The sequence below is a fragment of the Bombina bombina genome, chromosome 5, assembly GCF_027579735.1.
Source record: "Bombina bombina isolate aBomBom1 chromosome 5, aBomBom1.pri, whole genome shotgun sequence".
Lineage (NCBI taxonomy): Eukaryota > Metazoa > Chordata > Amphibia > Anura > Bombinatoridae > Bombina > Bombina bombina.
The window spans coordinates 588,559,377-588,586,551 of record NC_069503.1 but is presented as its reverse complement, the minus strand read 5'-3'; the positions used below and the strand labels follow the sequence as shown (position 1 = coordinate 588,586,551).

At 39.7% G+C, this 27,175-nt stretch overlaps 1 protein-coding gene across 1 annotated transcript in view; it reads left to right on the top strand.

Annotated features, from left to right (window-relative positions):
• VOPP1 (VOPP1 WW domain binding protein) overlaps window positions 1-27,175 on the top strand; it is a 306,972-nt gene that overhangs the window by 178,556 nt on the left and 101,241 nt on the right. The window lies entirely within an intron of this gene.

Genomic DNA, 27,175 nt, shown 5'->3' with positions numbered 1-27,175 from the left:
TTTGCCAATGCATGTATATGGTGACTATGTTTCTATACAAAGATGTGAATAATCTATGTGCATTTCAAATTTGACCAGAATATCCCTATAATTTTCTTTAAAAGTCTTACGTTATTGCAAAACTGCTGCCATATAGTGCTCGAGACATGTGCATACGTCCTTGCTTTTCAACAAAAGATAAAAAAACAACATTTGATAATAGAAGTAAATTTAAAAGTTGTTTAACATTGCATGCTCTATTTTAATCTTGAAAGAATATTTTTGGGTTTCATGTCCCTTTAAGGATGAATATATTTAGTAGTACTAATTCTGTTGAATTTTCATGCTGCTTAGTGTAATAGTTTAATCAAACAACAAAGTAACACAAGTGCATTATTTCTAACAGAATAAAATACACTGTGTATTGCTATACAATGTAACAATTGGATTTATATTCACACTGTCCAATCCTTTATACTGTGATTAAATCTGACAAAGACACATTTGGATCAGTTTAATTATTGGTTCTTTATTGGTTTATACACAACTTAATCTTACAATGCCCAAACCAATCTAATGAAATAGCATTTAGTCTTAGCTTTTAGCCTTTTCTATAAATTACTCATTCATTTATTATTTATGATCAATACAAGGCTACATCAATTTAAAGGGACAGTCTGGTCAAAATTAAAGTTTCATGATTCCAATTTACGTTTATAATCAAATTTGCTTTGTTTTCTTGGTATTCTTTGTTAAAAGATAAAGTTAAGTAGGCACAGAAACTGATTTTTTAAGCCATTGAATGCTGCCTCTTATCACAGTGCATTTTTACAGGTTTTTTTACAGCTAGACAGTTCTAGTTTATATGTGTCATATAGATAACATTATGCTCACTCCCTTGGAGTTATTTATGAGTCAGCACTGATTGGCAAAAATGCAAGTATGTCAAAAGAACTGAGATAACAGGGCACTCTGTAGAGGCTTAGATACAAGGCAATCAGATAAGTAAAAAGTGTATTAATATAACAGTGTTGGTTATGCAAAACCGGGGAATGGGTAATTAACATATTATCTACCTTTTTAAACAATAAACATTTTTAAGTAGACTGTCCCTTTAATATACCTTATATTTGCTGTATGGTTCGATTTTTTTTCTGTGGGGATATTGGATAGATTATTCACTAAAGACATAATTGGAATAAAAAATATATATCCCTCCAAAAAGTCCCAGAAACAATATGCATTATTTATTGCATACATGTGTCACTCCTAATACATGGTTTTAATATATTATTCCCAGATTTTAAGAATTTGTAAGAAAAGTTATATTTTATTTTTTGTGCCACATTGAGTCTGGGCATACAGTACTTATTTTGCGTTGCTACAAATTTTTTCCAATATATATATATATTTTTTTTTTAATAAAGATTTTATTGATAACTCAAGGAGGGCATTACAACATATATGGAAACTACAGGTTACCATCGGTATACAACCTCACAAAACAGTGGGAAAAGTAAAACAGCATTAGGGAATTCCATATCTCCTTTAGGCAATAAATCATTTAAGTACAAAACCCTCCCCGGTTTTCTAAACTTAATGTAGGAGGTAGAACTAGAACCAAGTAAATATAGTGAAATTGAATTAAAGTAAACAAATTAAATTAAATCAGTTGCTGGTCTTACAAATTGTCTATGTGATATGCACTGCAAAATCATGGGTTGTGTTTTCTAGGGATTTCTCTTCCGGGGGGCTGTGGAGAGCTATTACTTATCAGTGTTTCAAGAGGTTGTGTTAACGATATATTTTACCTCTGAGCAGAGCTTACCTCATTCGCCAGGTCGTCAGTCCTGTCCCCCGGGCCGTCAGAGTCACTAGAGGGCGAATGTAGGGAGTCTTCCCATATAAACCTCATGTCTTGAGCAAAAGAGAGCTTATGTCTCTTCAAGTAACCATACTCCTCTATCGTCAAAAGTTCTGTGACCTTTTAAGTCCATGTGTAGCCTGTCAGAAGTTCTTGGGTTTTCCAGAGTAATGCTACTAGGTATTTGGCTCTGTTGAGGCCTATTTGTTAATAATTGTCTACGAAGTCTGCAAGAAATGTCTGGAAATTTATTCAATAGTGCTATGCTTGGCGTCAACTCGAAGTCTATGTTCAGAATTTTGCATAAGTGGGTCTCATCATAATCCCATAACTGTCTTAATTTTTTACAGTCCCACCACATATGTTTAAAGCTACCTCTAGTTTCACACCCTCTCCAACATTGAATACCGGCTGATGTATATAAGGAGTGTATACATGTAGGAGTGAGATACCACCGCATTAAGACCTTGGGTCTTACGAAAAATGGATTCCCATTATTTAGCTGTATAAGTCTTGCCTAGCTCTTCCTGCCATTTTGTCGTATAGGTTGGGAGGTGGGTGTGCTGTGGTACTTGTATTAATGAGCGCATTTTTGAGAGCGAGTGCGGGAGAGGTGTGCCCGCCAGGCAGAGTTTCTCAAAAAAGGTGAGTGGCCAGAGCAAATCGGCTCTGTGTGGTGATGTATGGATTAAGTGTGTAAGCTGCATGTGTTTTAACCATGAGGTGTATGTGCCATTCGCTATCTCTGAAAGTTGGTCTCTACTTAACAGTTTGCCATCTTTAACAAAGTCTGCCAACGGCATGGTATATGACCACTCCGTCGCCCTTTGATAATTATCGTCAAATCCACCTGTCAGTTCAGCATTATTTGGAATTAAGAATAGGGGGGATCTAGGGCCTGTGATATGTCTGTTGTGTGAAGTCAATTTATCCCAGGACTCAAAAAAGTGACTGTGTATTTGAAGAGTTGTGCATTGTGGGGGTTGTAGGGTCTTTGGAACCTAGCATAACGCTCCAACCGAGGGGACTTTCAGTATGTGGGAATCTAAGGCAATCCATGCCTTGTGTTCTCCAGAGCTATACCAGTATAGTATTCTCTGCAGAACCATGGTGTCTAAGTATGCCGAGATGCAGGGAAGCCCCAATCCTCCCATTGCGCTGGATCTGTACATTGAATGCCTGTTAATTCTCGGCCTACTTTTCCCCCAGATAAATGCGTTAATGTGCTTTTGCAACTGACTGGGGAACCATTTCGGCAGGGGCACAGGGAGGGCCTGAAGTATGTATAAAAGTCTAGGTAATGTTGTCATTTTTATGCACTGTATGCGTCCCCACCAGGAGAGAGGTTTGTCCGACCAGGAATTGAGATCCCGCTGGACCGAATGCAGTAGTGCGACATAGTTAAACTGGAATAGTTCTTTAGGTCTCGGAGACAGGTATATTCCCAGGTATTTTATATACCTGTGTTGGAGCCGTAATGGGCATATCGATGATAGTGAGTCAAATTCCTAAGGGTAACTGAAACAAGATAAAACACAGAGGCGCCAAACATGGCCTAGTACAGCCAGATAACAGATACTAAAATCCACAAGATAGCGATTGAATACTCACAAAGGAGGTGCACCCATTGGTGCTTATGAAGCAGACTGGAGCCTCTCAGTGGTCCAGCTCACTGGTATACTTCATGAGTCAGATTGTGGTCCTTGATGGTAGTGATTAACAGGTTCCTGAATGAACACAAAAAATGCAAACCATAGCCCAGTAACGTTTAGACAAGCGAGTGGTAGATTGAGCAATCTTACTTACAAGATTCAAAGCACCAGCAGGTGCATAAACTGCAGACTGGAACCAAACAGTCGCCCAGTAGACTGATCCCTCCAGATGAAAACAAGATACCTCTCAGGTGCCAGAGAGTTAGCAGCATACAAATGATAAAAAAGGGTGTCCAAAAAGCAAGTGTATTTCTGTAAAAATCTTTATTAAAAAGCGACACGTTTCTCAGCTAAAACAAGCTGTTTCCTCAGGCTAAAACATTATTCTAATAATGTTTTAGCCTGAGGAAACAGCTTGTTTTAGCTGAGAAACGTGTCGCTTTTTAATAAAGATTTTTACAGAAATACACTTGCTTTTTGGACACCCTTTTTTATCATTTGTATGCTGCTAACTCTCTGGCACCTGAGAGGTATCTTGTTTTCATCTGGAGGGATCAGTCTACTGGGCGACTGTTTGGTTCCAGTCTGCAGTTTATGCACCTGCTGGTGCTTTGAATCTTGTAAGTAAGATTGCTCAATCTACCACTCGCTTGTCTAAACGTTACTGGGCTATGGTTTGCATTTTTTGTGTTCATTCAGGAACCTGTTAATCACTACCATCAAGGACCACAATCTGACTCATGAAGTATACCAGTGAGCTGGACCACTGAGAGGCTCCAGTCTGCTTCATAAGCACCAATGGGTGCACCTCCTTTGTGAGTATTCAATCGCTATCTTGTGGATTTTAGTATCTGTTATCTGGCTGTACTAGGCCATGTTTGGCACCTCTGTGTTTTATCTTGTTTCAGTTACCCATCTACCAGGAAGACCATCCTAAGACTGAGAGCTGCCTACCTTGTCTTGGATCCATTTTTCTATTGGGACTGTATCAATATTACCCACTTGGACTTTATGTTGGTACATCTTATTATTTATGAATAAGCATATTTGTATATTCTACTAGTAACTATTTAGGTTTTTGATATTGCTTTAGCATTTGTTTGTTTGATACGCCTTAGGAGGCGCCCCCTATGGGTAGTAATACACACTGGTGTGCATTACACCCTCACTTTCCCAAATTCCTAAGGGGGCATGGAGATGTTTAGAATTTCCGATTTAGTTGGATTCACCAGGAAGTTAGAGTATTTCCCAAACCTTTCTAGTTCTACCATTATCTCTTTGCCCGATTGATGGAAGTCCCTGACTGTAAACAGGATGTCGTCTGCGTATAATGCTACCTTGAAATTGTTGCAACCCAATTCTATTCCTTTGATCTGTTGATTTTTCCAAACGTTCGCCAACACTTCCATAGTGATAACAAACAGCAGCGGCAACAGAGGGCACCCCTGTCTCGTGCCATTACTAATTTTAAAGGGACAGGAGAGAAGGCCATTGACTTTTGCCTGTGCTGTGGGACTTGTGTATAGACTGAATATTCTATGTAGCATCTTTGGGCCTAGACGATCATTGTTAATGTTTCCCATAAGAATTGCCAACTAATGCGATCATAGGCTTTTTCAGCGTCTGTTGCTATAAAAACTGTCGGTATTTTAAAATGTTTTGTATAAGTCATTAAGGTCATAGCTCTGATGGTATTATCTCTGGCCTCTCTATGAGGGATGAACCCTACCTGATCCACATGTATTATATCTGGAAGGATTTTATTTAACCTTTTAGCAAGTATTTTACAGAATATTTTCAAATCTGTATTCAGTAGGGCGATTGGCCTGTAACTTTTGGGGTCTGTGGGTGTTTTATTGGGTTTTAAAAAACTGAGACATTGCCAGTTGCATCTCGGGGAGAAAATCCTGCCCATCATCTAGGATGTTAAACAGCTTCTGTAAGTGGGGTGCCAGAAGGAACTTATACTTTTTGTAATATGAGTTAGTTATGCCGTCTGGTTCCGGGCTCTTTCCAGAGGGCAGGGACGACATGGCGAGTAGGACCTCCCGCTAAGTGATAGGGGCTTCAAGCTCCTTCTTCAGTGGGAGTGGGATCGTACGTAGGTCAGCCTCTCTAATATACATAAGCATGTCTATTTGTGTAGTTTGTTGATGCTGTGACTGGAGATTGTAAAGCTCTCCGTAGTAAGAGCCGAAGTGATTCGCTATCTGTTTGCTATCGAGCAGTATACGATTATCCGGAGTGACCAGTTTGCCGATCTGGGATTTTACAGTGCGGGATTTTAGTGCTCTGGCTAGACGTGGGCCCACTCTATTGCCCTCGTAAAAGAAGGTCTTTTTAAGAGATAGTGCTCTTTGCTGAGCTTCTTTAGTTAGTATTGCTTGTATGTCAGTTCTAAGTTTAGTGACGTGAGTGAGTAACAAGTGATCTTTGGGTGCTTGCTTATGCTTCAATTCAGCTCGGTTCAGCTGTGAGGTTAGTTTTGTTAAAGTCTGATTATATTTATTTCTTCCAATAAGCTTGTTTTATACATTCCCCCCTGATTACTGCCTTGTGTGTTTCCCATATGAATTTAGGGTGAGTTTCAGCATTATCATTGGTTTGGAAATATTCTATCAGGGATTTATTAATGGCTTCTTGAGAGTCGGGGTAACGTATCAATGATTCATCTAACCTCCATATATAGGGAACTATTGGTTTGTCTGGCCAGTCGAGATGTATGCTAGTAGCGGAATGATCCGACCACGGCGTTGATTGTATGTCTGAGTCTGCCAGTAGGGACAAGTGATTCCTATCAATAAATAAGTAATCTATGCGTGTATATGACGACCAGGGGTGGGAATAGAATGTATAGTTACGCTGTGTTGGGTGTTGTATTCTCCATCCATCCAACAGGCCCAGTTGGTCCAGACAAGAATACAAAGCATTCGGAGCTCTATTTCCTGGATGTATGGACCCTACTGAGGTGTCTAGTGTGGGGTCAAGTGTGGTATTTAAGTCACCTCCCATTATCAGTATACCTTTCTTGTGTTCTGTTATCAATGTGAGTAATTGTTGAAAAAAAACCTATGTTTGTTACTAAGCGGGGCATAAATGTTGACCAGGGTAACTGGTCTGTTATAGAGGAGACCTGTTAAGATCAGTATTCTGCCTCCAGTATCAGTGATTTTATTATGGAGTAGATTTCTATGGAAAAGAATGCTCACACCCCGTTTTTTTTTTTTTGGTGAAAGAGTGGTGGTATCCGTCAGGGAAGTCCCTAGAAGTAAAGTGTGGTTCAGCCCGGGATAAAAAATGAGTTTCTTGCAGGAAAATTATGGAGTCTGAGTATTTAGCTAAGCTCTTCATTGCTACCGAACGTTTAGTCGGCGAATTAAGCCCTTTCTTGTTTTGTGATACTATCTGTATTTTAGGGGTATTTTAGGGGTCGTCATGGTAAAGTCATGGGGGGTTGCGTCGATCGTACTGTCATAGTCTTACCTGACGGCTGAGGTCCCGCAGAGAGTGGAAAGAGGTCTTAGTGTATTTAGATGCAATGAAAGATTTATCAACGAGGAAACCCTAGGTGAAGTAGACATATGATTATGAATTGCCAGCAGTGATAACAAGTTACTATATAGCAAAAATGAAAAAAAAAAAACAATGAAATAATTAAAGGACCAAACTGTAAACTGAACAGAAAATACAACATTTTAACAGAGTCCTCTAAGTAACCCTAAAAGGTTGGGGTAGTAATCTCTCATCTTGATAATGAGAGAAAAATAATGGGGGAAATGTAATTCAGGCAAATGATTTGCCAAGAAACTCAGTTTGGGCAGTTAAGATTCATTCTAGGGTATGTCATTGTTTTCTTATACTCATACTTATTAATCCTGAAAAGGATCGTTCAAAGTCAGCCAGTGGTAAAGAAAGTGTTCGTAATTCAACTCCATCTAAAGAGTCATGTCCATGTATGGTATGTGGAATATCCGAAGGACCATGTAGTATGCTGATCAGGGAGGGTCAGCAGATGCTAACTGATGTTGTTTGCGTTTGTTTTCTATATCTTCATTTAAACTTGGCAGGGAAGGTTGTGCAATGTTCAATTGTTTACAAAAAAGTTCTAAGTCTTCTGGACCTCGGTATATAACAGTCTTGTCTTCCTTTAACACTTTGATAGCGAAGGGAAACCCCCATCAGTACTATATATCCAGATCTTGTAAGTGTAGGGTCAAGTATCTTGCCTCCCTTAAGTCAGCATATATTTGTAGGTGATCTTCTCCGAATTGAATTGGGGATTTCTGTCTTGCGGCCTGAAGGATTTTTTCTTTATCCATCTATTTATGGCATCATATAACAATGTCTCTAGGAGGGGAAGAGTTAGGAGGTTTGGGCCTTAGGGCCCTATGTGCTCTATCTAGAAGGATAGAGTCATTATCCTTTTCCAGGAGAAATTTGAACAAATTTTGAAGGTAGGAGGCTAACTTTGGAGGTAGGATTTTTTCGGGTATGCCCGTATGCGTAAATTTTGGCTTCACCCTCTATTATCAAGGTCCTCCATTTGGTTTTGGAGTTGTTCTATGGCCGTGTGTTGATGTTGGAGTGCCATAGAGGTGTTGTCAGAGTGCTTTTGTGTTTCTTCTAGCTGGTCCTCTAGTTCTAACACCCTGTTTCCCAACTCGCTGATTTCTCTCTTTACTTCTGTCAGACCGTCTCTAATGGCTTTATTGATCTGTACGACTATAGTGTTTAAGTCTGCTTTGGTAGATAACAGTTGTAGGTCTGCTTTGGTAATTGGTCTGGCAAATGATTCCATTCTAGTTTTGGACTGGGTGGTGGATTCAAATTGTCCCTGCTGAGAAGCGTCTTGTCTCCCTCCTTGCTTTGTTTCAGGGCTCATAAAATAAGAGTTCAGTTTCCCTGAGGGCGTTACCGAAGTCCTGGGCATTTTATCGGACTTATTTTTATTTTTAGAAGCCATGTTAGGTGGTCCTCTGTCTGAGACAGTAGTTAGGAACGTGGCAGAGGTCCTGTTAAGCAATATCTGGTTGTCACGCTTATCGGCTATAGCAGGGAACTTTATAGTATCTAAGCTTCGCTTCTGATCCTGCCCACCTATCTATCCAAGGCTTTACGCTGAGGCCTAGTGCGTATGACTGTATCCTATTTCCCTTATGTGGTTAAATGTTAGGCCCTAGGTGATGTTAGTTTGAGGGAAGGTGCGGTATATATGGCGTGTTTGGTGATGCGTGTAAATATGATACCTGCTCCTCTGGTTATCTTGAGCTTTGCAGACATGAGGATGTCCTCAGGTGTAGTGACAGTTCTATTGTCTCGCTATGAAGCATTGCATTGCCAAAAGGTATTGTGTGGCTCAGTCGTTGCTTACAAATCCTGTTGTGCACTTTCGTGCTATGAATCTGCAGCTGTAGGCCTCCCTGGAGGAATTGGGTCCATTAACTCCGCATTCCGTTTCAGGTCTTTACATTGTCAGGATCTGTGAGGTATCGATAAGCCGTTGGCTGACTTTGCAGGGTGTTAAAAATGATTTTATACAGCTGCATTTCATGCCCAAACGAGTCGCTGATCTCGGAGCTCTAATCAGTTGCGGCCATTAGCTTTGCCGGCAGGCTCTGCCCCCCCCCCCAATTTTTTTTTTTAATGTGATTGGCCCTTATTTGTCCACCACCACTTACCTGCAGATTGAACTTACTTTCACTGTAAAACAAAGCTTATGGGGCCTATTTATCAAATGTCTGTCCGATATGATCTGATCAGCGTATCATGTCTGACAGACATGGCTGAATGCGGACAGCAATACACTCTCCGCATTCAGCATTGCACCAGCAGTTCTTGTGAACTGCTGGTGCAATGCCGCCCCCTGCAGATTCGCGACTAATCGGCCGCTAGCATGGGGGTGTCAATCAACCTGATCGTATTCGATCGGGTTGATTTCCGGTGATTCGTAGTCCAGAGCGCATGCGTTAGTAGGTGCTCATAGCCGGAACTACATTCATAAACCCTTATATTCAAAGATTATCCAGCTTGGAGACAATTTGTAGTTCAGACTTAACAAAGTAAAAGAAAAAAGAAACAGAAACGCACCAGGGCACGATTCAAGTGAAGATTTTATTGGTTAAAACACACACGCAACCTATAATGTTGCACTTACAAGATTTAAAAATAATATGAGCCTGTATCAAAAGGTCTTTGAGTGCGCTGGAACACAGTTGACAAATAGTTCCTGTCAGCCGATCTAGGTAAATACAGAGCGTCCGGACTGCCCTTTAGTATTACCGTGGTGACTTAACAAAGGCTGAACTCACTGAATTTTCAAAAGAAAAAGGTCAGAACTCTCCAGCACTGCAAAATCTCTCATTTATGTATGTGAAGCAGAGACAAGCCCAGTGCAATATAGCACTGCATGATATGAGAGTTTTGTTAGCACTTAAACTTTGTGCATTGTATTTTATATTACTATACATTTCAGGTTGGGTCCCTCAGTATTATTGCATTTAAGCTCTGCACTTTCTCATTTGTATTTTAATACATTTAAATTTTGATCTAGCAGTGATTTTACACATTCTGATTATGCTTTGAAAGTTTCTGTGTTACTTTGTATATTTCTGTGTATCTTTTATAAATTACATTGCACTTTCTATTTTTTCCATTGTAAACTGACAGTTTCAGAAAGTGTGAAGGACAGGGCAGTTCTCTGGGCTGAACAGGGGAGTTCCCAGGGTATGTTTAAAGCTCTCGCACAAGTCTTGTGAAATTTTCTAATCATTTTAAACAAGCTGGTCTCACTTATTTGTCTCGCCAACTATATGTAGGTGAAGTTTGCTCGACATTCACAATACACTTATTTTAAAGAACAGAAAAGTAATATATACTAAAATATAGACAAAAGCAGGTTAACCCCTTAATGACCACAATGTACCCTGTATGTCACTGGTCGTTAAGGGTTTTTTCAGGACATAATAGCACAAGTCTAGCAAGAACACGCTATTAATGCACTCCCTCCAGAAGGCTTTGTGGAATAGAGCAGTCTTAACGCTGGTGGCAAGACCGCGCTATAAAACAATCAAGTCCCAAAAAAAGGCCAGTGACATACAGGGTACGTCGCTGGTCCTTAAGGGGTTAAATTGTAGTGAAAACATTTTAAATTAATTTGGAATTGATGCAAATGGAGCCTTTATATCAGCCCCAGGGGCTCTCCAATTACCTGCTCTCTCCCTTATGAAATTTTGTATCCCAAAGAGCTTAATTGCTTTCTATGAAAGCCATCTCTCTGGGTTTTCCAGGTTCCTCACCTTTTCTAAAAAAAAACTCAGTGGAGGATATTTATCAAGCCATCAACCTGAAATACGCTGGAATTCCGCAGCGTAATTGTGGCAAGCTTGATTCAAAGCCTACAGACCGGCAAAATTTGAAATCTGTGACGTAACATACGATCCGCCGGTCTCAATCCGACATAGATCGATGCTTACGTCATTACAGATGTTCCGAATACACATTCAGCACTATTTGACACTTTTTCAAAGTTATCAAATAGTTAACCGGTATGCTCGCAGCCATTCCGGCCCAGTGTACCTGGTTTTCAATCCGCCACCCTGGAGGCCGCGGATGCCATAGAAATCAATGGGAGTCTGAAAGCAGCGAAAGCTTATGTTCGCTGCTGCCAGATAGCCCATTGATTTCTATGGTAGAAAACCAGTAACATTTACACCTAACATAAATCCCGAGTCTAAACACCCCTAATCTGCTGCCCCGACATCGCCGCCACTAAATAAAATGTATTAACCCCTATCCCGCCGCTCCTGGACCCCACCGCAACTAAATAAAAGTATTAACCCCTATCCCGCCGCTCCCAGACCCCACCGCAACTAAATAAAAGTATTAACCCCTAAACCCCTGGCCTCCCACATCACTACCACTAACTAAACCTATTAACCCCTAAACCACCAGCCCCCCACATCGCCATAAGCTAAATTAAGCTATTAACCCCTTTACCTAACAACCCGCTAACTTTACATTAAAATTACAACATCCCTATCTTATAATAAATTTAAACTTACCTTTAGAATTAAAATAAACTATATTAAACTATTAATTAACCTACCCTAACTATTATACCAAAAATACATTAAACTACCAATTAAATTAAGTATATTACATATTTAAAAACTTAACCCTACTCAAATGATTTATATCTACAATTAAACATTTCTAAATTACAAAAAAATAAACACTAAGTTACAAAAAACCCCCACTAAATTACAAAAAATAAAAAACACTAAGTTACAAAAAATAAAAAAACCACAGTATCAAAAATAAAAAAGAATTACACCTAATCTAATAGCCCTATTAAAATAAAAAAGCCCCCCCAAAAAAAACAAAAAACTAGCCTACAATAAACTACCAATGGCCCTTAAAAGGGCCTTTTGCAGTGCATTGCCCCAAAGAAATCAGCTCTTTAACCTGTAAAAAAAATACAAACACCCCCCAACAGTAAAACCCACAACCCACACAACCAAACCCCCCAAATAAAAACCCTATCTAAGCTCCCCATTGCCCTGAAAAGGGCATTTGTATGGGCATTGCCCTTAAAAGGGCATTTAGCTCTTTTACTGCCCAGACCCTACTCTAAAAATAAAACCCACCCAAAAAACCCTTAACAAAAACCTAACACTAACCCCCAACGATCCACTTACAGTTTTTTAAGTTCCGCTTGAAGGATCCATCCAGCCGACAAGAAGTCTTTATCCGGGCGGCCTCTTCCATCTTCATCCATCCGGCGAGGAGCGGGTCCATCATGAAGACATCCGGAGTGGAGCGGGTCCATCCTGAAGACATCCGACGAGGAGCTCCTCTTCAATACGGTCTCCGCCGTAAATTGGATCTTGAATGCAAGTGATGTCATCCAATATGGCGTCCCTTGCATTCCTATTGGCTGAAAGGTTCCAATCAGCCAATAGGATTAAAGGCCGCTAAAATCATATAGGCTGTTCCAATCAGCCAATAGGATTTGAGCAGCTCTCATCCTATTGGCTGTTCCAATCAGCCAATAGGATGAGAGCTGCTCAAATCCTATTGGCTGATTGGAACAGCCAATAGGATTTTAGCGGCTCTAATCCTATTGGCTGATTGGAACCTTTCAGCCAATAGGAATGCAAGGGACGCCATCTTGGATGATGTCACTTGCATTCCAGATCCAGTTTACGGCGGAGACCGTATTGAAGAGGAACTCCTAGTCGGATGTCTTCAGGATGGACCCGCTCCGCGCCGGATGGATGAAGATAGAAGCGGCCGCATGGATGAAGACTGCTCCAGCTGGATGAAGATGGAAAAGGCCGCCTGGATGAAGATGGATCCTTTAAGCGGAACTTTAAAAACTGTTAGTGGATCATTGGGGGTTAGTGTTAGGTTTTTTTAAGGGTTTTTTGGGTGGGTTTTATTTTTAGAGTAGGGTCTGGGCAGTAAAAGAGCTAAATGCCCTTTTAAGGGTAATGCCCATATAAATGCCCTTTTCAGGGCAATGGGGAGCTTAGGTTTTTTCGATAGGGTTTTTATTTGGGGGATTGGTTGTGTGGGTGGTGGGTTTTACTGTTGGAGGGGTGTTTGTATTTTTTTTTTTTTAAAGGTAAAAGAGCTGATTTCATTGGGGCAATTCCCCGCAAAAGGCCCTTTTAAGGGCCATTGGTAGTTTATTGTAGGCTAGGTTTTTTTTTATTTTGGGGGGGCTTTTTTATTTTGTTAGGGCTATTAGATTAGGTGTAATTCTTTTTTATTTTTGATACTGTGTTTTTTTGTAGCTTAGTGTTTTTTATTTTTTGTAACTTAGCGTTTATTTTTTTGTAATTTAGAAATTTTTAATTGTATATTTAAATAATTTGTAATATAGTTAATTTAATTGGTAGTTTAATATATTTTTAGTATAATAGTTAGGGTAGGTTAATTAATAGTTTAATATAGTTTATTTTAATTCTAAAGGTGTTTAAATTTATTATAAGATAGGGATGTTGTAATTTTAATGTAAAGTTAGCGGGTTGTTAGGTTAAGGGGTTAATAGCTTAATTTAGTTTATGGCGATGTGGGGGGATGGCGGTTTAGGGGTTTAGTTAGTGGTAGTGATGTGGGAGGCCAGGGGTTTAGGGGTTAATACTTTTATTTAGTTGCAGCAGGGTCCGGGAGAAGCGGGATAGGGGTTAAACATTTTATTACAGTGGCGGTGTTTAGTGACAGGGTATAAATAAAGTTGGTAAAAAGCCGAATAGCAGCGAGATCGATGACTGCTAGTTAATGGTCCGCTGCTCATCGCCCCGTACTTGGTGCGTGGCTTTTTGCCGTTTTTTTTTTTATAAATATGGAGATCGTATTCAGGTCTGCGGCCACGATGTTAGGCGAGCGTATTGGTACAGTTGAATGCAAGAAAGTTGACGGCTTGATAGATAGGTCTCAGTGAGTTCTACCCCTGGGAAGTCAGCACTATATTCACTCTCCAAACCAAAGAATGTTTGATTATCTGGCCCATATAAGGTAATGATGCTATCTGTGAAACTGAAGCTGACAGTTTTACAGTTTTAATTTAAATAAAAGACATGCAAAGTGCAATCTCATTTATAAAAGAAACACACACACATATATATATACACACACACACACATACACATATATATATATACACACACACACACACACAAAGTATGAGCCAAATTTGTTTAAAATTACACAGAAATTGTAAAGGCATAATCAGAATTTGAAACATCACAATCCAAAATACACTGCTGTTGTCAGCCGTAAAGGATCAGCCCAGGATTCAACCCAACTGCTAGCGTGAAATTGTAAAACACACGCTAGCACACTGAGAAAAAACCAGGACGTGACCCACTCAGGAATCAAAATAAACAAAGTGAAGAAGGATACAATGTACTCACAAAAGATGTAGAATCTCTGTATAGTCTCTTGAGGTCTGAATTGATACACAAGAGATAGCGGTTGAACCCTTTTAGCAGGATAGTAACTTTAGGTAGTTGGAAGGTAAAATAATAAATGTCCCTTTAAGCAGGTTTGCAACAACAAATGATAATTGTTCCTTTAAGCAGGTTTGCAACAAACAGATGATTAATGTCCCTTTAAGCAGGTTTGCAACAAACAAATGATAAATGTCCCTTTAAGCAGGTTTGCAACAAACAAATGAAAAAATGTCCCTTTAAGTAGATTTGCAACAAGCAAATGATAAGTGACCTTTAAAGCAGGTTTGCAACAAACAAATGAAAAAATGTCCCTTTAAGTAGATTTGCAATAAGCAAATGATAAGTGACCTTTAAAGCAGGTTTGCATCAAAATGAGAAATGTCCCTTTAAGCAGGTTTGCGAAAAATAAATGAAAAAGTGTCCCTTTAAGCAGGTTTGCAAGAAACAAATGATAAGTGTCCTTTAAAGAAGGTTTTAGGATGAGGCAAAAAGCGAAGTGAAGCAGGCAAGGGTCAGTAAATCCAAGAGACAGGTTTGAGGGTCTTAGGCAAAAGCGTAGTCTAGCAGGCAAGGGTCAGTAAATCCAAGAGACAGGTTTGAGGGTCTTAGGCAAAAGCGTAGTCTAGCAGGCAAGGGTCAGTATATCCAAGAGACAGGTTTGAGAGTGAGAGTTAGGCAATTTTCGTAGTCAGACAGGCAAGGGTCAAATTCAGGATACAGATAAAGAGTACTCACAGCACCGGAATCAAGATGAACAAACAGGCCCAGAGTAAGATCTCCCGCCAGCATTTAAAGGCTGAGGAGAGACGCCGTGACGTCAGAGAGGAGTGTCCTGATGACCGCATCACGTTGCTAGGCAACGTGACGTGTTTAAAACACAGAGGAGATCCGGTAGTGATGAACGGATCGGAGTGTGACAGCTGTATACAAAATAAAATACAAAATAGAAATTGCAAAGTTTAAATTTACTAAAATTTAATCTGGTGTAAATTGATGTAAAATAGAAAGCACAACGTGTAAATGCAGTAGAACTCTCATGTCATGCAGTGCTAAATTGCACTGAGCTTGTCTCTCCATCACATACAGAAATGCAGGGAATGCCCCTTGGAGAAGCAAAGCAAAATCTGCCTTTTGAATATTTCACTAGGGATCTCACAGTTCTGAAGGATAATTTTAGAAAATCTCACCTGAGCGGAGAGGTTTGGAATATCAGGGTCATAGAGAGAACTCAGGTTGCCCACCATGACTGGCTAATGTAAATTAGCCTCACAGTGGGTTTGGAAATCTGCCCATTTTATAGAGAAAATTGCAGGGAAACTAGTAAGAAACAAATACAAATATTTGCCTGTGGATATCCCTATAAGTTTATCAGTCTGATTCCACCTAGCAAGGTCAGTCCAGCAATGAAATACCAGGCAATCCTTCTCTGAACAAGGAACATGGAATACCCAGACCCTGCTTATAGACCCCTGACTCTACCCACTGACCAACAACCTCCACCCCATTGTGACTGGTTTCCTTTACAGTGGAAGTGAATGGTTACAAGATAAATACAGGGAGTGCAGAATTATTAGGCAAGTTGTATTTTTGAGGATTCATTTTATTATTGAACAACAACCATGTTCTCAATGAACCCAAAAAACTAATTAATATCAAAGCTGAATATTTTTGGAAGTAGTTTTTAGTTTGTTTTTAGTTATAGCTATTTTAGGGGGATATCTGTGTGTGCAGGTGACTATTACTGTGCATAATTATTAGGCAACTTAACAAAAAACAAATATATACCCATTTCAATTATTTATTTTTACCAGTGAAACCAATATAACATCTCAACATTCACAAATATACATTTCTGACATTCAAAAACAAAACAAAAACAAATCAGTGACCAATATAGCCACCTTTCTTTGCAAGGACACTCAAAAGCCTGCCATCCATGGATTCTGTCAGTGTTTTGATCTGTTCACCATCAACATTGCGTGCAGCAGCAACCACAGCCTCCCAGACACTGTTCAGAGAGGTGTACTGTTTTCCCTCCTTGTAAATCTCACATTTGATGATGGACCACAGGTTCTCAATGGGGTTCAGATCAGGTGAACAAGGAGGCCATGTCATTAGATTTTCTTCTTTTATACCCTTTCTTGCCAGCCACGCTGTGGAGTACTTGGACGCGTGTGATGGAGCATTGTCCTGCATGAAAATCATGTTTTTCTTGAAGGATGCAGACTTCTTCCTGTACCACTGCTTGAAGAAGGTGTCTTCCAGAAACTGGCAGTAGGACTGGGAGTTGAGCTTGACTCCATCCTCAACCCGAAAAGGCCCCACAAGCTCATCTTTGATGATACCAGCCCAAACCAGTACTCCACCTCCACCTTGCTGGCGTCTGAGTCGGACTGGAGCTCTCTGCCCTTTACCAATCCAGCCACGGGCCCATCCATCTGGCCCATCAAGACTCACTCTCATTTCATCAGTCCATAAAACCTTAGAAAAATCAGTCTTGAGATATTTCTTGGCCCAGTCTTGACGTTTCAGCTTGTGTGTCTTGTTCAGTGGTGGTCGTCTTTCAGCCTTTCTTACCTTGGCCATTTCTCTGAGTATTGCACACCTTGTGCTTTTGGGCACTCCAGTGATGTTGCAGCTCTGAAATATGGCCAAACTGGTGGCAAGTGGCATCTTGGCAGCTGCACGCTTGACTTTTCTCAGTTCATGGGCAGTTATTTTGCGCCTTGGTTTTTCCACACGCTTCTTGCGACCCTGTTGACTATTTTGAATGAAATGCTTGATTGTTCGATGATCACGCTTCTGAAGCTTTGCAATTTTAAGAGTGCTGCATCCCTCTGCAAGATATCTCACTATTTTTGACTTTTCTGAGCCTGTCAAGTCCTTCTTTTGACCCATTTTGCCAAAGGAAAGGAAGTTGCCTAATAATTATGCACACCTGATATAGGGTGTTGATGTCATTAGACCACATCTCTTCTCATTACAGAGATGCACATCACCTAATATGCTTAATTGGTAGTAGGCTTTCGAGCCTATACAGCTTGGAGTAAGACAACATGCATAAAGAGGATGATGTGGTCAAAATACTCATTTGCCTAATAATTCTGCACACAGTGTAGATGCATCTCCATTGATTATAAGAGAGTCTAACTGTAACTAGCAACTTGTGGTGAGTTTTTGTTCTGCAAGGCACTAGTTTCTCAAATAGATAATATTGAATCTAGACCACTGTTTTTCAAACCTGTCCTCATGTTTTCCTAACAGGCAAGATTTCAAGGATATCTAAACTGGAGCAAAGGGGAGATAATCAGCTGATTAGTAAACCTGGTTATTTTCCTGCTCTCACCCAAGGTAATCCTGAAAACCTGGCCTGTTAGGGAGGCCTGTGGACAGGTTTGAAAACCAATGTCTCAAAAAAGAGCAAGAGATTCTTCTTGAATTTGTTCTATACATTCCCTTATAATCTGAGGTGTGTTCTCCATCACAGTATACGTCACAGTATACATCACAGTATACGTACAGTGCTAAATAAGGTGATTAAACACTAAACACATATTAGACATAAGAGCAGTCTGAGTATAAAATGCAGATGTTTTAAAGTCATATTAGTTGTTTAAAGGTCCAGTAAAAGCTAGTAAACAAAAATAATTGCAGCATTCAGTTATTTAGTGCCAGTAAACCACATTACCCTCTTAAAAGCTTAAAATAATCAGTTCTTAAGTTTCATTCTATCTGCAAATGTCCTCTTTATCTTGTTTTATTTAAATGAGCATTGTGTGGTTCTGCCTCTGCGTGCTCACGAAGATCGTGTCCTGTAATAGGTTGAGAGATGCTACCGCTTCTCTGTAGGTGGGTCAGTGCCCCCCCCCCAGCATAAAAACTGTCCCCCCTGTGGCTTCCCACTACCACTCTGCCCAGGTACTTTGGCAGCCCCATCTGGCTCAGTCCCACAACTCAATCCGGCCCATTACACGCCTGGCACCACCCATAACATGCCCAGTTTCATCCTCTCATTGAGTCTCCGCCACAAATCCCTGGTGGGCCTCCTGGAAGTGCCCAACCCCAGAAGAAATTTTGGGGAAGTCACCGCTTCTCTGTGAGCATGGTGCAGAGTGAATGTCTAAAGACAAGCAGTTAGCATTGGCTTGAACTGCTCACTGCTCATTTATATTGAAAATAAGTCATCTATAGAGGAGGCTGGGGGCACAAGCTGAAGATTACATTTGCAGGAAGAAATAATTATAACAATTGAAGATCGTCACAAACTAATAAACACTCTCATGTTTGGACCTATGTTTCTCTAAATTTAAATTCCTGTTTCCTCCTCTACTAAGGCCAATTGAGGACAGTAAAAAATGTGTATTTGCAAATAAATTTGATATTGACATTCTGGAGATATGTTTTTTTTTTTTTTTGCCACTTCATATTTCACCACCTCAGTTTGTACAAATCTTTTGGTGCTTCAGGTTATATTTGTATACTACACAATGGGACTTATTTATTACATAGCAAATGCCCCTATTGGTTGCAGACAGTGGCGTCACTAGGGGGGGCGGGGGGGCGGGCCGCACCCGGGTGACACCCTCCAGGGGGTGACACCAAAAAAAAAAAAAAAAAAATTTTTTTTTTTTTTTTTTTTTTTTTTTTTACATTTTATTGAAATTCAAAGAAATACAATGTTGAGATGCATAGATTATTTTATTAGAGGCTGGCATTTGTGAACATTAGTGGGACTGGGGAAGTTGTAGACTCACAATTTTTTTGCCCCTTGAGCCAGTGCTGCAATTTCAACAAATAGTTTTCCCGGCTGCTTTTGCTTGTTTGTACTTTGCTCCTCCCCTGCCCAATTTCACTATGAATGTTGTGGGTGTGCCGTGGGGCTTGCAAAGTTGCGCTGCTAGCCTAAACCTGCCTGCCTATCTGTGCTCACTGCTCAGTGACATGCGGCCCAGGGCTGTGCACTGACAGACTTGGAACAGAGTCAGAGAGCAGAATTTTCATAGTTTGTGCGCCTAAACCTTTTCTTCAGTGATTTATTTTAGAGTGCTCTGTTTATCTTTCATTTGATGTTCTGCTGAGCCAGGGAGCAGCTCTAGGCATGAGCTTCATAATTAATGCAGTGCAGTTTACATATTTTGTATGTGTGTGTCTGAGTTTTTGTGTGTGTGTTTTTGTGTGTGTGTCTGAGTGTGTTTCCGAGTGTTTGTGTGTGCATCTAAGTATGTTTTTAAGTGTGTCTGAGTGTTTGTATGTGTGTGTCTGCTTTCTGGGGGGGGGGGTGACACCATGACTTACCGCACCGGGTGACACCAACCCTAGTGACGCCACTGGTTGCAGACTCAAATGTACAATGTTGATATTTGTAAAGCAGCAGTTTAAACTGCTGCTTTCTAAACCTTCTCTGCCAACTTAGATTGTCAGACAAAAATCACCCCAGACTCATTTGACTGGGGTGATTGGCAAGCCCTTCTCTCATGCAATTGATTGCTGGAGACCACGGGGCAGCTTTGCACATGCTTTTGCATGTGCAATGCCAAATATTGGAATAGATCTGCCCCACAATTTGAGATGAAATGTAGACAGGTTAACAACATGTGAACCTTTGATAACTATTTTGGTTTATTATGTGAGAAATAGTTCTGTGTGGACAAACTTTAAGTTTATAGGTTTCTCATGTTTTTATTTACTTCACCTATGTAGATGTTATTATTAATATGCTGTCGATTGTGGCAATTCAATCCTTATAAATAACTGTCAATGAAATACAGACATAAATACAAACTTAAAGTACAAGTCACATGACCTTTACACTGTACAAGCTGGCAAACAAAGAATTAAAATGCAAGTAAAGGGTTAAAAAAAAAACTACTTCAGAGACTGACCAAATCTATCTGCAACAGCCAAGTCACAGCACAGACCCTACCAGATCCCAGGTGGTTATTGTCTGGGTAGGATCATGTAAGGATATATGCAGTTTTTAATGCAATATTAAACTATTATACAGCTGGGAAATATGAGGTACTTGTGCATATTACAGGGCTTGGTAAATTCAGAAATAACAGAATATTATTAGAGATTTCATTTTTTTCTGAGTTCATGGCCTTTTTTAAGAGTCTTTTTTATTGAACTGGTATACAGAACATGCCTAAACAAAACAGTCACCTAGATTACGAGTTTTGCGTTAAAAGGGGTGCGGTGCTAACGAGCAGTTTAAGCTCACCGCTCACTTGCAGACAGCGCTGGTATTACGGGTTTTTACAAACCTGGCGTTAGCCGCAAAAAAGTGAGCGAAGAGCAAAATTTTGCTCCACATCTCACCTCAATACCAGCGCTGCTTACGTTAGCGGTAAGCAGGTAAAACGTGCTCATGCACGATTTCCCCATAGGAATCAATGGGGGAGAGCCGGCTGAAAAAAAAGCATTGTAAAGCTCCTAACGCAGCCCCATTGATTCCTATGGGGAAATAAAAGTTATGTCTACACCTAACACCCTAACATGAACCCTGAGTCTAAACACCCCTAATCTTACACTTATTAACCCCTAATCTGCCGCCCCCGACATCGCTGACACCTGCATTATATTATTAACCCCTAATCTGCCGCTCCGGACACCGCCGCCACCTACATTATAGTTATGAACCCCTAATCTGCTGCTCCCAACATCGCCGACACCTACATTTTATTTATTAACACCTAATCTGCCACCCCCTATGTCGCCACAACCTACCTACACTTATTAACCCCTAATCTGCCGCCCCCAACGTCTCCGCCACTATAATAAAGTTATTAACCCCTAAGTCTAACCCTAACCCTAACACCCCCCTAACTTAAATATAATTTAAATAAATCTAAATAAAATTACTACAATTAAATAAATAATTCCTATTTAAAACTAAATACTTACCTATAAAATAAACCCTAAGCTAGCTACAATATAACTAATAGTTACATTGTAGCTATCTTAGGGTTTATTTTTATTTTACAGGCAACTTTGTATTTATTTTAACTAGGTACAATAGTTATTAAATAGTTATTAACTATTTAATAACTACCTAGTTAAAATAAAGACAAATTTACCTGTAAAATAAAACCTAACCTATGTTTCAATTACACCTAACACTACACTATAATTAAATACATTAAATACAATTAATTACAATTAAATAAAATTATCTAAAGTACGAAAAAAACAAACACTAAATTACAGAAAATAATAAAATACAGGTAATTACAAGATTTTTAAATTAATTACACCTACTCTAATCCCCCTAACAAAATAAAAAAGCCCCCCAAAATAAAAAAAGCTCTACGCTACACTAAATTACAAATAGCCCTAAAAAGGGCCTTTTGCGGGGCATTGCCCCAAAGTAATCAGCTCTTTTACCTGTTAAAAAAAAGTACAAATACCCCCCCCAACATTAAAACCCACCACCCACACAACCAACCCTACTCTAAAACCCACCCAATACCCCCTTAAAAAAAACCTAACACTAACCCCTTGAAGATCACCCTACCGTGAGACGTCTTCACCCAACCGGGCAGAAGTGGACCTCCAGACGGGCAGAAGTCTTCCCCCAACCGGGCAGAAGTGGACCTCCAGACGGGCAGAAGTCTTCACCCAACTGGGCACAAGTGGACCTCCAGACGAGCAGAAGATAGACCCGCTCTGCGCCGGATAGATGAAGATAGAAAATGCCATCTGGATGAAGTCTTCTGCCCGGTTGGGTGAAGACGTCTCACGGTAGGGTGATCTTCAAGGGGTTAGTGTTAGGTTTTTTAAGGGGGTATTTGGGTGGGTTTTAGAGTAGGGTTGGTTGTGTGGGTGGTGGGTTTTAATGTTGGGGGGGTATTTGTACTTTTTTTTTTACAGGTAAAAAAACTGATTACTTTGGGGCAATGCCCCACAAAAGGCCCTTTTAATGGCTATTTGTAATTTAGTGTAGGGTAGGGCTTTTTTTATTTTGGGGGGCTTTTTTTTGTTAGGGGGATTAGAGTAGGTGTAATTAGTTTAAAAATCTTGTAATTATTTTATTATTTTCTGTAATTTAGTGGGGGGTTTTCGTACTTTAGATAATTTTATTTAATTGTAATTAATTGTATTTAATTTATTTAATTATAGTGTAGTGTTAGGTGTAATTGTAACTTAGGTTAGGTTTTATTTTACAGGTAAATTTGTCTTTATTTTAACTAGGTAGTTATTATCTCACAGAACTGAATTGGTTTCACTGCTACTCCTGGATCAGAACTAACCAGCAGCAGTAAAGGACAGTGTTACTGCTGCTGGTTAGTTCTGATTCTGAAGCCATCCAGGAGTAGCAGTGAAACCAATTCAGTTCTGTGAGATCAGCCTGTGAGTTACCGATTGGATGCACCACGGACGGCTATCCTGTGACGTTTTGCAGTTAGCGGCTGCTGATTGGTTCCTGGACTCCCGGGCTCTCTCCTGCTGGCTTGTCTGTCGGGCGACTAAGGTCCCGTCCTGCGCTGTAAGGCATACTGTTATGCCGCCACTCTTGTGAGTACCCCTGCTTTGGGCTGTTTGTGTTCTTTACCTTCTCTGTGACGAGTAATACTGTCCCATAAGGCACCTCTCTCTCTTCTGTCCTTACAGATTTTTACTTGGCTTTCTTATCAAGAGTGCTGCCTTGTCTATCCAAGTGTTTAATTGGCTCAAGAACCTCCTCACTTTTGTGATCATCCTCCGGTCAAGTCACAATCCACCTTTTGCGCACCTCCAGGAGAGTCCACTTTCTCTTTTTATTTTGACACTCATAATAACACTATCTAATAAAAATTATTTTAAAACAAAAGTGTACAGAAAAGTTATTAGGGCTCAAAGATATGAGATCTCAGGTGTTAGGAAAAAAAAAGGCAAGGCAAAGGACGTTAACTTAGAGATACATACATATACTTCTCTACAGATGAATATGTATGTACAGTATCTCACAAAAGTGAGTACACCCCTCACATTTTTGTAAATATTTTATTATATCTTTTCATGTGACAACACTCAAGAAATGACACTTTGCTACAATGTAAAGTAGTGAGTGTACAGGCTGTATAACAGTGTAAATGTGCTGTCCCCTCAAAATAACTCAACACACAGCCATTAATGTCTAAACAGTTGGCAACAAAAGTGAGTACACCCCTAAGTGGAAATGTCCAAATTGGGCCCAAAGTGTCAATATTTTGTTTGGCCACCATTATTTTCCAACACTGCCTTAACCCTCTTGGGTATGGAGTTCACCAGAGCTTTACAGGTTGCCACTGAAGGCCTCTTCCACTCCTCCATGACGACATCACGGAGCTGATGTATGTTAGAGACCTTGCACTCCCCCCACCTTCTGTTTGAGGATGCCATGTCTAAATATGTATACAGATGTATTTATATGTGTATATATGTATTTAATATATACACATATAAACACATAAATACATATGTATACATATATAGATAGATATATAAGTAGGCTGACCATATTGCTGCTTTAAAAAGGGACACATATGAAAAATACATATGTCAGGGCTGTTTTCAGGGCTGTTTAAGGAAATGGTTTTGTATAAGAACCCTCACATATGTATTTTTCATATGTGTTCCTTCTTAAAGCAGCAATATGGTCAGCCTATATATAAGTGCTTTGAAGCACTTTGCCGTTAAGTAGAAGAAAACATGTAAAAGCATATTTATGCAATATTCATATTTTCATGTTGGGCTGCAATCGGTTACATGCATATGAAAATGTGTGATCGCTTTTGCATGCGAGTTGGGGGGTTTTCCACTTTTTTTTCTCCATTGACTTCTATGGGTTAATATGTTATCATTTGCGCGCCAGTCTAATTATGCTAGAAGTAAGCTGTTTGCTCTTGTCTGGTTAGTGCAAGAGTAATAACTTTAACTTTCAACTCATAATACCAGCGCAATCCGATGAGCGCAAAACGTTTAATTCTTGCTCAATTAGCGTTCTAGCTGAAGCGCAAAATACCGCTCCACTTGTAATCTGGCACTAAGTGAGGTATATGATTGTAAGCAAAGTCTTTGAACGTCAAGAGTATTTTTTTTTTATCAAACTGGGAAGTCAGCCAGATGCTTGTTTGCAATATTGCTTTTGCATGACACCATATTTTTAATGTATTCTGTGTGATAACTGAGCAGTGAACCTACCTATTGTACCGCAGACAGTTCATTTCTATAGTTTTCATTGTGCTAAGCACATTCAGATGAAATATTGCTAGAGGACAGCTTGTATGACTTTAATCAAATGAAAGAAGTACATGATAAAGAGTCTTTCTGTCTGCAAACGTATAAATGTGAATGGGTACTTCTCAGTATACTTAATATTCATTACTGTAGATAGGGCTCTTTAACATAGTCTGTGCAGAATTGCTTACTCTAGAATATGTTACTAGACCTAATATGTTTGTAAAGTTCAGTGTTTGATGTACTGTAACTGATTACTAATTAAAACCCTGTTCTGGATAATACATGTATTTGCCAGGAGACATTATTTGGGGACCTCATCTTTGTCTTTTAGAGGATCAAGTTTTACATTTACTTAATAGATACTACAAACAAATCTGCTTAACCAACCCTGTGTTTAGGGGGTCTGTCTTTCTGTATGGGTGTCACTTAAACCTCTCAAACACCATTATGCCCTAAATCTCTGATTGTAAATGCTTAGACCAGAGCTTTCCAAACTTTTCATGTTGGTGACACACTTTTAAGACCTAAATCATTTTGCGACACAGTAATTCAGTTGTACTAGTAAACAGGAGGTTAAACTAACTTGTTTTAAGAGATACGGACACACACATAAATTATATAATAACAACATGTATTTACAAGTAACAGTATGTATGTGCAAGAATTTAAAAAAAAGTTTAATAACACCAATAGCTACTTACTATTTTAATGGGATGTATGAGGTTGATGGGATGAACACAATTTCTGAATATTTAGTGGAATATTAGATAAAGATACTCGCATTTCATCATCAAGCAATTTTAAGCTTCCACTTCCTATCCATATATCAACAGCAGGAGCAGCAATGCACTACTGGGAGCTAGCCGCAAACCCCCCCCAAAAAAACCACTTTGACTTCTGCTCAGCGTTTAAGCTTCCGCCCTAGTCCGACTGACGACTGACTACTGCCCGTGCTGCAAACACATTGCTATCCCACTCACTGACTACACATGCAATCACAAGCCGATTGAGGAAATTACACGTGCAGTCAGGAGCCAATGTGCCGCCAATGGGAATAATTTCAGTTCCCCGTGAGCTGCGCCAATAGGTTAAGATGATCTGTGACCCAATAGGTATCAATAACGTGTCAACCACGTGGTATGCGTAGCAGGCAGGCAGAAAGTCGTAAACCCCCAAAAAAATGTAAAAAAAAATTTCAATTCAAAAAATTTGTGCTGAAGCAGGGACACACCTACACACTGTCGCTGACACACTAACGTGTTACGACACACAGTTTGGAAAGCACTGGCTTAGACACAACAACTGGCAGTTCTACTACTCCCTGGATGCCTTGCCCATTCACAGATTATATTAGTTATTCTCTAAACATAACACACAACAGCAACCCTAATATGAAACAGGCCATTACTCTCTTTCCAGTGAGGGGTCTCATGCCCCTCTAGATAGCAGGTTGTTTTCATATTATTTGCAGTTACCTGGCTACAAATAATAAGGCCCCATGTATTAAGCAGTATGCCGACAAGCTTCTCAACTGTTCGTCTGCTGGCCTGTATGCATCATTACACACTTTGCCAATTGCGCAAGAGAAGGGTCTTTCGATTACCCTAAGTGAGTTGCTTCTTACATTGCGGGAATCAGGCTTGCATGTGCGAACCTGCCCCACAAGGGATCTGGAGCAGCTTACGCTGCTTGGTAAATGGAGCCTTTAGTGTGCACATGGCTCTAAAATGGACCCACATCTACGCACTAAAATGGAGCAACCCCTTTTTTAAATATCCTCTTTTATATGAAGTCCCACATGCCCAGTTAGTTATCAGGTAATCACCATGGAAGTAGTAAATCAAAGGGTCAGATAAAGCCTCCTGTAAGACCTTCAATATTCATAGGAGTGTGATACTAAGTATCTGTAAGATACAGTTGTATGTCTTAGTCTTACAGCTACAGATACCTCACAACACTGGTCCTTTTATGGGCAATGGCAATGCCAAAGAGCCCTTGTCACCCCCTTCACAGCAGAAACATATTGTAAGAAACATATTGTAAGATGCCCTTTTTTGAATGCGAGGTGTCCCACAATTTGAATAAGGTATATCATGCCCTTACAGCTAGCCTAGTTTTATTGTGTTATTGGTATCATGGCACACAGAAATGTGTTTCTCGAATCCAAACATTTATATGTACAAATAAGTTTGAGGACTGGATGAGTGTAATAATTTAAGGGAAGCTGCATAGTGTATTAGTGGAATGCATTTTTTTTTAAATGTTTTTATTAACAAGCTTTGTATGAATAACAACAACATTAAGAAATATGCATCTAATTCACAATGACCACAGGTATGTGAACAGAAAATGTTGACTCAAGTGCATCATTAAGTAAACAGTGGGCAAACATCTAGTGCAGTGATTTTTAACCTTTTTTTTGCCGTGGCACACTTTTTAACATTAAAAAATCCTGTGGCACACCACCATCCCAAATTTTAAAAAAATCACACATTGTAGCCTAATACAGCATATATATATAT